The 13,776-nt window shown below is 40.7% G+C and overlaps 1 protein-coding gene across 4 annotated transcripts in view; it reads left to right on the top strand.

Annotated features, from left to right (window-relative positions):
- Positions 1–2,925: 2,925 nt before the first annotated feature.
- mpp3a (MAGUK p55 scaffold protein 3a) overlaps positions 2,926–13,776 on the top strand; it is an 84,172-nt gene continuing 73,321 nt past the window's right edge. Inside the window, exons 1-2 of one of the 4 annotated variants that reach the window (XM_034057374.3) lie at positions 9,694–9,988; positions 10,082–10,166. The gene's annotated coding sequence lies outside the window, so the exon portion shown is untranslated. Of the gene's footprint in view, positions 3,267–9,693; positions 9,989–10,081; positions 10,167–13,776 lie in introns of those variants that run through there. The other 3 variants (XM_059003150.1, XM_034057372.3, XM_034057373.3) reach the window with 3 other exon arrangements.

Below are 13,776 nucleotides of genomic sequence, written 5' to 3' on the forward strand. Positions count from 1 at the left end.
CTTGTGAAGATGATGCAGACTAAGATGCTGAGGAGTATGGTTTTGACTTTCCTTTTGGAAGCGTGGAGGATTCAGCCAGCTCTCAAGCCATGGAATTACCTGAGAATCCAAGAGGCCTTCTGGACATGTCTGCTTTCCCTGTAGCATTACAGTTAACTCCACAAAGCCTGCCCAGCTGATTGACTTACAGACTGACCCACAAACAGACTCTGATGTTTCACGGTACAGCCTTAGACCACGTCTGAAGCCTTGCATTACTACTGATTAGTCAGTTAACAAGTGGACACACCCACATTTTCAGAACTTATATGACATTAGCGTTAACTGTACACCTTTTTTCACGACAGACATTTCACGACTTAAGTTTTCAAGACTGTTTCTGAAGAAAAAAATAAGAGAAAGACAAATGTGTTATGAAAAAAATGGCATTATAGCTGAGGAAAAAAAGTTGGACCTAGACCGTATTAGTGAACTTTTGTAAAACGTTTGATAGCATGTAACTGTTTTTGCAACATTGCTTTCAAATATTGACATATTCTATGTCATGGTGACACGACATGTCATGGTGTTTTGTTTTTTACAATATCTGTATACCTTCCATTGAATTTGAGCAATTATGGTTATTACCCTTTGTTTTTGCTGTAAGGTCTGAGAACGGCCCTTGTTTGAAAAGGGGGGGGGGGGGGGGAGAGAATATGTAATGAACCCATATACGGTATGCTTCAGTCAGAGCGAGATAGAGAGAGGGCTGGTAGGAGGATGATGGAGTTTGGATGCTCGCTTTTGTTTTATTATGTCTTCAGACGCTGTATTACAGTATGTAAGTTTATTACACTTACGTGGAAGACTTAAGCTGACAACGTGTGATCTTGGACTCCTGCTTAATGAATAAATGCAGCTTGACTCCCACAACAAGTGTTTTTGTGTTTTCACTCCTACCTCCTCACATTATGGAACCCAGAACTTCATAACTTCCATGACGAAAATGCAGCAAAAATAAAGCGAACGAGGCAAGCTACTGTAATGTAAAAAAGTGAATCATTAAGCAGTTTTAGATACTGTGATGTTTTTTTTTTTTAATCTGTGATCTTTAGTTGCTTTTGTGCATTTTCATTTGCAAGTGAACTGTGACTTAGGGCCTTATTGAGCACTATATTCTGCAATTTTGAATACTGACTTTGGATACAGTTTTAATTCTGGAAACTGTTGTTGTTGTTTTTTTAATCTTTAGCTAAATTGCATTGCCTTTCACGTTTTATGCAGTTCTGTGCATGGGTAACATTTAGATTTGATTTTGCTGTTTGGTCGTTAATGGGGAATTTTACATACTGCTATAATGCGTACCGGATTTAAAAGTATTGTAATGCTGGAGCTGCAGGGTTTCCGGGATATAATGAGACATGCAGCAGTTGCGGATCAAAGCATTAGGAAACTGCTGTATTTATTTTAGCTTTTAGTGAACAATGGCTGTCATTCCTCTCCTCTCAACTCTCTCTCAATTATCCAGCCATCAGGTCCCACTTCATTCTATCAGACTGTCATCTGCACACACATCCCCAAGTCCCTCACTATTTTCACTCATTGGTCCAACAATCCCTACCCCTGACTGGTCATGTCAGACCTGCTCCCACCCACCTCAGTGACGCACTCACACACAGACAGTCTCAGCTCTGTCACACAAGCACCAAAACACACAGAGAATGCTAACAGATCTGAACAAGATTAAACACAGTTTACAAACACACATTATTTACAGACTACTCCCATCCTCTTCCCCGGTCCATAATCAGGTCCAGTCCCACATTGTCTTACAAATCAGCTGCCCCCCACTACAATATGTACTGTAGTACAGTGCACGTGTCGTCCCTTTTGGCAAGTGATATTTTCAGAATCCTATCGTTCTGAATTAAAATACTACTTCTGTTGAAAATAGTACTGTACCAACAAAACCAATTCAGTACATCTAAGTGGAAGCCTGCTTATTTTAAAACACAGTCCTTTCAGATATGTATTTTTGATATTTTTTGTGTTCTCTGAAAAACGGTTGGAACGGGCCAAAATGAAATAGTCAGATATGCATCACACTCATTTAACTTCACTGAAGTCAAAATTTTATAGGGACGGATATGTGAGTGCTGACTGTAACACTTCTCTAACTGCATATATTACGTGTATAATATGTACATGCATGTTTACAGATTATTTGAAACCTTTTCTGAAGAGTACACTGTTTTTTTAACAATACGGGGTTCTCAATGCATCGATTATTACCATTTACTGTATTACCTGTCAGATCTTTGACAATGGAAATTGGTTGCTGATTACATCGCTAAAAATTAAACATTTTAAAAATGCTGATAGGTGGTTTTTCTATAAATGCAGATCTGTGTGATCCTTCTGCTCAGAATGGTCTATGATTAATACATAAACAAAGTGTTTAAAAGGTAATAAGACTAAATAAAAATGTAATAGAAAAATACTATAAAACAAAAATACCACATAGTAAATCCTTGTGTCATTTCTTTGCAACCAGGAAACTGTAGTATTAAACAAGAATAGACCAGTTCACAATTTTATCATATAGAATACAAATTTACAGATTTCAAATTGAACATGTCTTTCTTGTAACTACTGCTTACATCTTTATGTATAATAATGCACCAATATAATGGTAATTTAGATAATACAGTATATGCAAAGTCTCTCTGGGCTGGGGTTAACCTTTGCCAGGCACGTGTGTATTCTAGATGATGCTCGATGATGCTTCTATTTGGGCCACACTCTCTCCATGCTTGTATCTGTACATGGTTCACTTCTTAATCAGGGGGTCCCAGGGGAAATAGAAGTGCAACACAAAGAAACACTCACAGCAGCAGCAGAAACATTCCTCATTTCCATCTCAATACCAGACCCCCATTCACTTCCACAACAGCGGTGTTTAAAAATGTGTTTCTTTCTTGCCTTATGCAGCTTTAAGACACATGCATCCTCTGTTATTCCAAATGACTTTTCCTCTTCCAGTAAATGTGATTAACTAGGGAGGAGGAGGGGAGCTCCATATGGCAATCTGGGGAAGGCAGACGAATCGACGATTTGCTTTGCATGTGGTACAGTACATCCCGGTTAAAAACTCCAGTTATCAGCTCCAACACATTAGAAAATTGTTCAGTTGGGTGCAGGGAAGCTGAGAGCACAGAAGCAGAGGAAAAACCAGCAGGATCTTAGAGAAATTAGCAGGGGGAAATTTTACCAGCTACTGTCTGAAGGTAGGATTATTACATTGCACTATAAATTAAAAAAGGGTGAGTGACAAAGGGATTATGGTGAATGCTTTTTATTTCTGTTATCCAAACAAGCAGGTAGTGGATGCTATACAGTGCTGAGAAGGAATGCAATGAATGTTGCATGTCGAGCCATCTATTGCTATTGAAGAACAGAATTGCGGTAGTTATTAATGTGCAATTAATTTATGATGAGAGGGGATTTTGGTTCATTTATCATTTCTGGCAGTTGCATTGGTTGTTGGTATGTGGTTTTAATTGGTCCCATTACATACTGCTGTTTTTTTCATGATATTTTTCCTTTGCTTAATGTGGAGGATATGGGAATAGGGGTTGGGGAATCATAAAATGTAGTATTGCTATATATATATATATATATATAATTACACACACATGCACACACCACATATTATACATATTATTTATGTATGTGGCTGCCATGTTTATTTAAGGAAGAAGCTTATGTGCTTATCCACTTATATTATTTGCTGTGTACCTGGTGTATATAGTCATGCACAGTGTACATTTTGTTAATGGCTAGAGTTATATATGTGGAATAGAGATGTGTTTTATGGGGTGTTGTAAGTATGTATTTTTAGTTGCCCTTGACAAGGTCTCGTTCAAACTAGATATATATTTAAAAATTATTATTGTATATTTAACGCTGATACAAATTTAGGAGCTCTGGCTATAGTCAGGTATTTTGCCATGAGCGCTTCCCCTCACAGCTGTGCAAGAAAGAGAGTGTATTTCAATCCTGTATTTCAACACACCTGCCATTGAGTCCTGGGCCTCTCTCAAGCAGAGACTGGCAATTGTGCTGATTTGTGTGTTGTAATGTGGACCAATGTACTTCAGAGGCTTGAGTTACAGCAACAGACTCAATTTAATTATGCCACGTTTCCATCTTCCACTGACTTGAAAGCGATCTGAAAACTGGACTCATTTATTTTCATCAGGAGCAGATCACGATCAAATTGATTTCAATTGGGAATCCGACACTTCCCGTTTGGATAGTGAGCTGGCAGAACTCGATCTCTTCAACCCGCACTGATGTTAGAAGCTACTTAATGAGCATACAGCACAAAAGACGCAAGAGATGGGTTTTAAATATCAGACTGCAGAAAATAAATATGTAGGCAGAACTGCTGCAAGGGAAACATTGGATGTTGGGGAATTCACATATAAATAGCAGTATTACAAAATGTGACACATACAGGTGATCTTTGATTAGATTGTAAACTGGACAGGCAGTCCCCGGTTGATACTGGAACTACACAGTTTAAATACATTTAAAATAAATAAATAAAGCATAAGTTACATTTACTTTTCCTGTACAAGATTAGTTTGTTTCATTTGTAATCTATAATATACTGGAGGTGAGCATATGTCCAACTGTCATACTTTAGTGTTTTGCATAATGATCAGGGGTATATTTGGAGGCTGTCTTACATTGTTACTTATATCTAGAGAATAGCTTCTCCAGCTGCAATAAACATGTTCATTTATTTATTTTCCACATTGACCTCTTGAATATCAAGCTATTTAAAAACCTTAAATAGCATCAGGAAGCAGAGGCACATATAAATACATCGAATTGAGCTGTGGTGCAAATGAATGCAATGCAAATGAGCAGCATCATCAGATCCAGCATTAAAAAGAAGGTTAACTCAAGTCAGACACAGCAACAACCAAAGGCTTTTTTCACTCAAAAGATAACATGACTTTTCTACATATAATAGACTGAATAGAGCTGACTCTTCAGCTGTTTTGTTTTGTATTTGTAAGGAGTTATACGCCCTTGCAAAGAGTACATATCGAGATAAGCTATGGTAGTAAAAAAGTTAATCATTAAACAGTTTCCTTTCAATTCAAAGACAACCAACAACATACATATGTTCTTTATATCAGAACTGCCGATAGGCCCCTTCCTGGGGTGACGTCCTCGGTCCCGCCTACCAAGGGATCAAAATAGTCAGCCCACGGAAGCCATTTCTCTTTTTGCATCTCAAGATGGTAAGGTAAGACATCTGTGTTTAGCAACTAAGCGTATTTTGAAAGAGCTTTTCCGAGACGACTGCAGTTCCCCTGCATTCGTGCTGAAAGCTGGCTTACCATTTTCCTGGAATCAGCGGCTCCATTCTAGCTCTTCTTGTGTTTTCTGTGCCTTTTTTCACAGCCTGCCTCGCTTGTGTCGCAGGCTGTCTTTACTGTTTACTGTCTGTCACATGTGAGCGACTTCCTGTGCAGTATTATTTAAAAGTGTGTGTGTGTGTTGTCTTTTGAGCCAACACTCTTGGGGAGAACACAGTTCCAGGCTCTGCTGTATCCCCGTCGAGAGATTCGCCGACTGCTGTGTGTGCAGTTGGGCGAAATATATATTAAATTATTATACTGTTGCGTGTTGTGGCAAAGTGGTAAGTGGTACGTGCAAGTGCAGTGCAGTAATCCAACAAGAAACAACAGACAAACAAAGTACTGCCTTGCAGTTGAAAAAAAATAAATAAAGACGCACTTCCCACTGTTGAGTTGAATCAGCCGGCTTGTTTCCGCCTGCCTACTCATCACGCTTGGTAATAACAATAATAATACAAATTTACAGCTCACCTGCCTGGTGTGGTGACTGTGTTTCTCCCATAGCTGAATTGCTGTGTGTAAGTCTATATTTTTTTTCCTATTACTGCTTGTGCAGTACACTTTTTCTTCCTGTCTAACACACCACAGCTCCTGCTGACTGCACACGGTCCAGAACCAGGTTATGGCCACGCTGAAAAAAAGTAGAAAGAAGCCAGCACTCTTTATAGAATAACTTTTTTAATTAAAGAAAAATATAATAATAATGGCAGAAACATAACAAACAAACGCATTGCAGCATTCAAGCCTTCATCAGTGCATACACATAATGAGTATAAACTCTCTTTTATAAGCTTAATGATAAACAGGTGTTAATTTTTTAAAAAAGAGCGTGAAAATGCTATACCAATTAGGCTATTATAGTGTATTTACTGAAATAATAATATAATGACAACAACCTTAAACCACATTCAACTAGCACTTTTAAAGATCTTTATATTTTGTTTTACAGATAAAACATTTATTGGATAATTAGATAGAAAATTCAAACCATTGTTACAGAACATCGCCGTTGGGAGCCCCTGGCCTGGCAGCAGGCTCAAGCCCTTGCTCTGGCCCCGGCTCAGCCAATATTACCGGCCCTGGAGCTGACCATGCCTGCACTGGTGGTCGACCCGGATGTTACAGAACCGGATGTCAGCATTGAGGCAGTCGATGATGCAATTTGCGGCCTCATGGGAAGTTGGCTCCTTCCTTCAGAAGCAGCCCTACCTCCCCTTAGGTCGGCCAGGGTGTCCTCGGCTCACTGCGCACCAGCGACCCCTGTAGACTGGCCGGGCGCCTGCGGGCTTGCCTGTAAGCTGCCCGAGAGCTGCGTTGTCCTCCGACTTTGTAGTTCTTGATTGGCTGCATGGTGAGTCTGCAGTGTGAAAAAAAGTGGTTGCCTAACGGCACACGCTTCGGAGGACAGTGTGTGTGTTCGTCTTCGCCCTCCCGAGTCAACGCAGGGGTGGTAGCAGTGAGCTGAGCTTAAAAAAAATAATTGGCCATGCTAAATTGGGTAAAATAATAAAAAATAATTAAAAAAAATTAAAAAAAACAAAAAAACTATTGGGTCTGTTACTCCACATGCACCCTATCTAAGTGTGGCTCAGTGCCTTTCAGCTGCACCCCAAGCACAACAGACACCGTCAGCTGACCGTTTCTCGCCTATGCTGGGAAGCCCTAGGCAAGCCTCTCACCTGAGCTTCGGTCCCTGGGGTTACACTGCACAGCCTTTTGGCTGTTGATCTGGGCACAGAGGCACTTACGTTCCCTCCAGGCTGTCCATCTCCCGGGAATGGTGAACTGGGCAGCGAACCTCCTGTCCAGGGAGGGTCCTCAACCGTCAGAATGGCGACTGCACCCTCAGTTGGTTCAGCGCATTTGGGAACGACCCATTGCCCCCTGTGGTTCTCCCTCCGCAGCTGTGGAAATCCACTAGGCGTCGACGCCCTAGCCCGTGCGTGGCCCAAAGCGCTTTTGTACGCTTTCCTGCCGATACCGTTGCTCCCTGCCTTCCTCCAGAAGGTCAGGAGAGACAAGGCGACAGTTCTCCTGGTGGCCTCCAAATGGCCCAGGAGATTCTTGTTTTCAAACCTCTGCCAACTGCTGCAGGGCCAGCCCTGGGAGATCTTGCTGCACATGGATCTCCTTAGTCAGGCGCAAGGCACCCTCTGGCACCCAGAACCGGGCAGACTCCAACTGTGGGTCTGGCCCCTGAACGGGACCATCTGTCCGCCTTAGGGCTCACAGACGCAGTTGTCAGTACACTGCAGAACGCTAGGGATTCCTCGACTGGAGTGTTGCATGCCTATAAGTGGAAGTATTTTCAAAGTACATACTGTAGCTCCTGCACGCGTATTTGGGGAGATGGCAGCAGGGTATCACTATGTACAAACCCTGCTTTCCTCCCTAAGGTGATCACAGCTTTCCACATTAATCAGTCTGTGGAACTGGAGTTTTTCCATCCACCTCAGTTTTCTTAGGAGAAGGATAGGAGATTGAACTTCCTCTGCCCGGCGCGGGCATTGAGGTGTTACGTGGATAGGACAAGAGCTCTGCGTCATTCTGACCAGCTCTTTGTCTGTCATGGTATACGGACCCTAGGACAGCCCCTCTCAAAGCAGCGACTGTTGCACTGGGTTGTGGACACAGTCTCGACTGTGTATGATGGTGCCGGCTTGCCCCCACCTGGGAGGGTAGCCACGCATTCTACCAGAGGGTTGGCTACATCTTGGGCCCTCTTCAGAGGGGCCTCACTGTCCGATATCTGTATTGTGGCTAGCTGGGCTACGCCGCATACTTTCACTAGGTTCTGTCGCCTCAATGTGATAGATCCTTCCTTGCCTTCAATAGGCATCAGGGTCCTTGAGGCTGCACGCTCGCACCGCTAACCTTGGGTTATGTGGTTCTGAAGAGCCCCTTGTATGCTGCCGTTTTGTCTCCCTCGCGACTGCTCTAGTATACATTCCCATAAGTATGTTGTTGGTCATCTTTGAATTGAAAGGGAACGTTAGGTTACTTACTGTAACTCTGGTTCCCTGAAAGAGAAGACGACCAACAAACCTTGCAAGGCCACATCGGTTGCCCTCAGGGGTGCGATGCAAAAAGAGAAATGGCTACTGTGGGCTGACTATTTTGATCCCTCGGTAGGCGGGACCAAGGACGTCACCCCAGGATGGGGCCTATCGGCAGCTCTGATATAAAGAGCTCAGTAAATACCTACCAATAGACAGGCTAATTTTTTTTATTTATTATTATTTATTTATTTCTGAGCAGATGCCCTTATCCAGGGGGCGACTTACAGTCGTAAAAAAATATCCCATAAGTATGTTGTTGGTCGTCTTCTCTTTCAGGGAACCAGGGTTACGGTAAGCAACCTAACATTTTAGATACGATGATGCATTTTTTTTTTTAATCTGTGATCTTTAGTTGCTTTTGTGCATTTTCATTTGCAAGTGAACTGTGACATTAGGGCCTTATCAAACACTATATTCTGCAATTTTGAATACTGACTTTGTATAATGTTTTAATTCTGGAAACTGGTGGGTTTTTTTTAATCTTTAGTTTAATTGCATTGCCTTTTATGCAGTTCTGTGCACTTGTATGCTTTTTAACAATAGTGTTCTCAATGCATTGATTATTGTCAGTTATTACCTGTCAGATCTTTGATACTGGTTTGCTGATTGCATCGTTAAAAATTTAAAAAATGCTGATAGGTGGTCTTGCTATAAATGCAGATCTGTGTGGTCCTTTTGCACAGAGTGGTCTATGATTAATACATAATAAAATGTTTAAAAGGTAATCGAAATAAAAATATAATAATAGGATCGCCATGGTACAACAGTGTTGATAAAAGCGGTGGAAAAATAGTATAAAAAAAAATACCACATAATAAATCCTTGTGTCATTCCTTTGCAACAAGGATAGACCAGTACACCAGTATTTTATCATATAGAATACCAACTTAAGAAGATTTCAAATTGAACATATATTTCTTGTATAATAATGCACCAATATAATGGCTGCAGTTTCCCCCAATTTAGATAATACAGACTCTCTGGACTGGGGTTAACCTTTGCCAGGCACGTGTGTATTCTAGATGATGCTCGATGATGCTTCTATTTGGGCCACACTCCCTCCATGCTTGTATCTGTACATGGTCACTTCTTAATCAGGGGGTCCCAGGGGAAATAGAAATGCAACACAAAGAAACACTCACAGCAGCAGCAGAAACATTCCTCATTTCCATCTCAATACCAGACCCCCATTCACTTCCACAACAGCGGTGTTTAAAAATGTGTTTCTTTCTTGCCTTATGCAGCTTTGCATCCTCTGTTATTCCAAATGACTTTGCCTCTTCCAGTAAATGTGATTAACTAAGGAGGAGGAGGGGAGCTGCATTTGGCAATCTAGGGAAGGCAGACGAATTGACGAATTGCTTTGCATGTGGTACAGTACATCCTGGTCACAAGCTCCAGTTATCAGCTCCAACACGTTAGAAAATTGTTCAGTTGGATGCAGGGAAGCTGAGAGCACAGAGGCAGAGGAAAAAATTAGCAGGGGAAAATTTTACCAGCTGCTGTCTGAAGGTAGGATTATTGCATTGCACTATACATTAATAAAGGGTGAGTGACAAAGGGATTATGGTGAATGGTTTTTATTTCTGTTATCCAAACAAGCAGGTAGTGGATGCTATACAGTGCTGAGAAGGAAGGCAATGAATGTTGCATGTCGAGCCATCTATTGCTATTGAAGAACAGAATTGCGGTAATTATCAATGTGCAATTAATTTATGAGGACAGGGGATTTTGGTTCATTTATCATTTCTGGCAGTTGCTTTGCTTGTTGGTATGTGGTTTTAACTGGTCCCATTACATCAGCTGTTTTTTCTTTTTTCATGGCATTTTTCCTTTGCTTAATGTGGAGGATATGGGAATGGGGGTTGGGGATCATAAAATCTAGAATTGCTGTCATTATATCTATATATATATATATATATATATATATATATATATATATATATATATATATATATATGGCTGCCATGTTTAATTAAGGAAGAAGCTTATGTGCTTATCCACTAATATTATTTACTGTGTATCTGGTGTATAATAATGCACAGTGTACATTCTGTTAATAGCTAGGGTTATATATGTGGACTAGAGATGTGTTTTATGGGGTGTTGTAAGTATGTATTTTTAGTTGCCCTTGGCAAGGTCTTGTTCAAACTAGATATATATTTAAAAATTATTATTGTATATTTAACGCTGATACAAATTTAGGAGTTCTGGCTATAGTCAGGTATTTTGCCATGAGCGCTTCCCCTCACAGCTGTGCAAAAAAGAGAGTGTATTTCAATCCTGTATTTCAACACACCTGCCATTGAGTCCTGGGCCTCTCTCAAGCAAAAGACTGGCAATTGTGCTGATTTGTGTGTTGTAATGTGGACCAATGTACTTCAGAGGCTTGAGTCAGAGCAATAGACTCAATTTAATTATGCCTTGTTTCCATCTTCCACTGACTTGAAAGTGATCTGAAAACTGGACTCATTTATTTTCATCAGGAGCAGATCACAATCAAATTGATTTCAATTGGGAGTCCGACACTTCCCGTTAGGATAGTGAGCTGGCAGAACTCGATCTCTTCAACCCGCACTGATGTTAGAAGCTACTTCATGAGCATACAGCACAAAAGACACAAGAGATGGGTTTTAAATATCAGACTGCAGAAAATAAATATGTAGGCAGAACTGCTGCAAGGGAAATATTGGATGTTGGGGAATTCACATATACATAGCAGTATTACAAAATGTGACACATACAGGTGATCTTTGATTAGACTGGAAACTGCAGATGGGACAGGCAGTCCCCGGTTGAAACTGGAACTACACAGTTTAAATACATTTAAAATAAATAAATAAAGCATAAGTTACATATCCTGTTCCTGTACAAGATTAGTTTGTTTCATTTGTAATCTATAATATATTGGAGGTGAGCATATGTCCAACTGTCACACTTTAGTGTTTTGCATATATCTACTGTAGTGAACCACTTGTCCATATTGTGATGAAACCTGCTGAGGACCTTCTTTAATATTTAGTGTATAATGATCGGGGTGTATATGGAGGCTGTCTTACATTGTTACTTACATCTAGAGAATAGCTTATCCAGCTGCAATGAAAATGTTCACTTATTTATTTGAAAATGTTGTTTTTCCACATTGACCTCTTGAATATCAAGCTATTTCCCTTAAATAGCATCAGCAAGCAGAGGCACATATAAATACATCGAATTGAGCTGTGGTGCTAATTAATGCAATGCAAATGAGCAGAATCATCAGATCCAGCATTAAAAAGAAGGTTAACTCAAGTCAGACACAGCAACAACCAAAGGCTTTTTTCACTCAAAAGATAACATGATTTTTCTACTTATAACAGACTGAATAGTGCTGACCCTAAAGCTGTTTTGTTTTATATTCGTAAGGGGTTTCAAACACACCCTTGCAAAGAGTACATATCAACAATTAAAATGAAATCCTGGGAAAGAAAATATGAAACTTGTTTGTTCTAATAAATATAGCGTTCTGTATCCATGGCAACATAGACACATACATACATACATACATACATACATACATACATACATACATACATACATACATACATACATACATACACACACACACAGCGGCAGTCAAAAGAATGACTGGGTGTGGGACATTTATTTCTCCTTTATACCCATTCAGACCACTTACAAAATTAAGTTTAGAATTTTAGACATGCAAATAGCACAGCTTTACTAAATACATTCAATAGCATAACATTTCATTTGTTATTATTCAATACTAGTTTTCTGTTTAATATATCCCTTAGAAATCAGGCTTTGTTTCTTGGATCAGGAGCAAGCTGATTTAATTCTTCCTACCTCGGTTGTATCTCATGGTCTGTTATCCACATCACTAATTCAGTTTGATCATTGTCAGGCTTTGCTCTCAGTCTGCTGCTCTAGTATGTGCCTGAATCATGACCCCCAGACAAGGTTTGTTCTTGTCAGTGAATGAAGAGTAGCAATGCCTGTGTGCTCATCACTCCGGGCATGTTCTGAGCAGTGATGATTGGTCCAAGCTGTGCTCTGTGTGGACAGGCAACAGCACACTAGTCAACCGAGACCAACAAATTAATTACTCCGGTGATCTGAGCAGGATGTGATCCAGTGCCATCGAAATGAAGGACTTAACCGCATTCACTGCCAGTCATTTCTGATTTAAACAGGCAACAATAATACAATGGCATTAATCATCAAGTCTCTACACTAAATATAAATATAGTAAACAGTGATATTTTATCAGCTGGTAATGACGGCATCCAGGTGAAATGACCATGAAGGTGCAACACAATCTGACAGCATGGCATGCGAACAGAGGATTTCTTTAATCTAATGTAGTACCAGAAAATCTGATTTTAAAATAAAATGCCAAGTTTACATTGAGGCCTACATACCCAATAGAAGTGTGCAACAGGTAAGATTCATGAAATTGAAGTGTTAGCTTATTTATTCAATTTTAGATTTGTTGTAAGATCTGAGCTCATTTTCACTCCATGGCTTGGCCCGGAAAGCCCATTTGTGCACACGATAGTTAAGGTTGAGTAGGCAGTTTAATGTTAAACCACAATTTCTGTACTTTATAACTGACCCTGTTCAATGGATTTGTACACAAATTTGAATGTGTGGTCTCTTTGGTTAGATCTCTTGATGTGGGCCATTTCCTTCTGCTTGGATATGCGGATTCCGAGATACAGATAGTGAAAACATTATAAAAATCTGGGACTCCGTTAGATTGACTGTAACATTGTCTTTTCATTTTGTGAGTGGGAAATGTGTTTATTTTATCTTTTAAAATCTTTTCCCGCCACACTCCTCGTGAAAAAGGAATTCTTCTCACGAAATAAGCAGCTGTTCTGGAGAAAATATAAGTACTCTGGTGTAACAGGGGAGATCTGGACTGACTGTCTGGCACATTCGTATTACTGCAGGTAGAGGGCAGCAGTCTCGTGGGATCCGCCTGTCGGTCATGGCGATGACACGGAGAGGTGGGGAAGAGGGTGTGTGTGCTTTCCCTCTCTCTGAGTGGCTGAGGGGCGGGCCTTGGGAGACTGCTCGGCCCATAAGAACTGGCTTGGTTATGCACTCGGGTGGCCGTGTTGGGGGAAATACAGTGTTGCTGGCAGAAAAGGCCAGCGTGAAACAAGGAGCAGGCGAGCCCGGCTGAGGGGCAGCCGTTCATAAAAACCCAAAACTAATTTGCACAGAGCAATATAAATAGACACGTACCCGAGGGGACGTGTGTAGAAGTACGGGGAACCCTGGCCAACCCCGGC

The sequence above is a fragment of the Acipenser ruthenus genome, chromosome 28 (assembly GCF_902713425.1).
Source record: "Acipenser ruthenus chromosome 28, fAciRut3.2 maternal haplotype, whole genome shotgun sequence".
Classification (NCBI taxonomy): Eukaryota; Metazoa; Chordata; class Actinopteri; order Acipenseriformes; family Acipenseridae; genus Acipenser; species Acipenser ruthenus.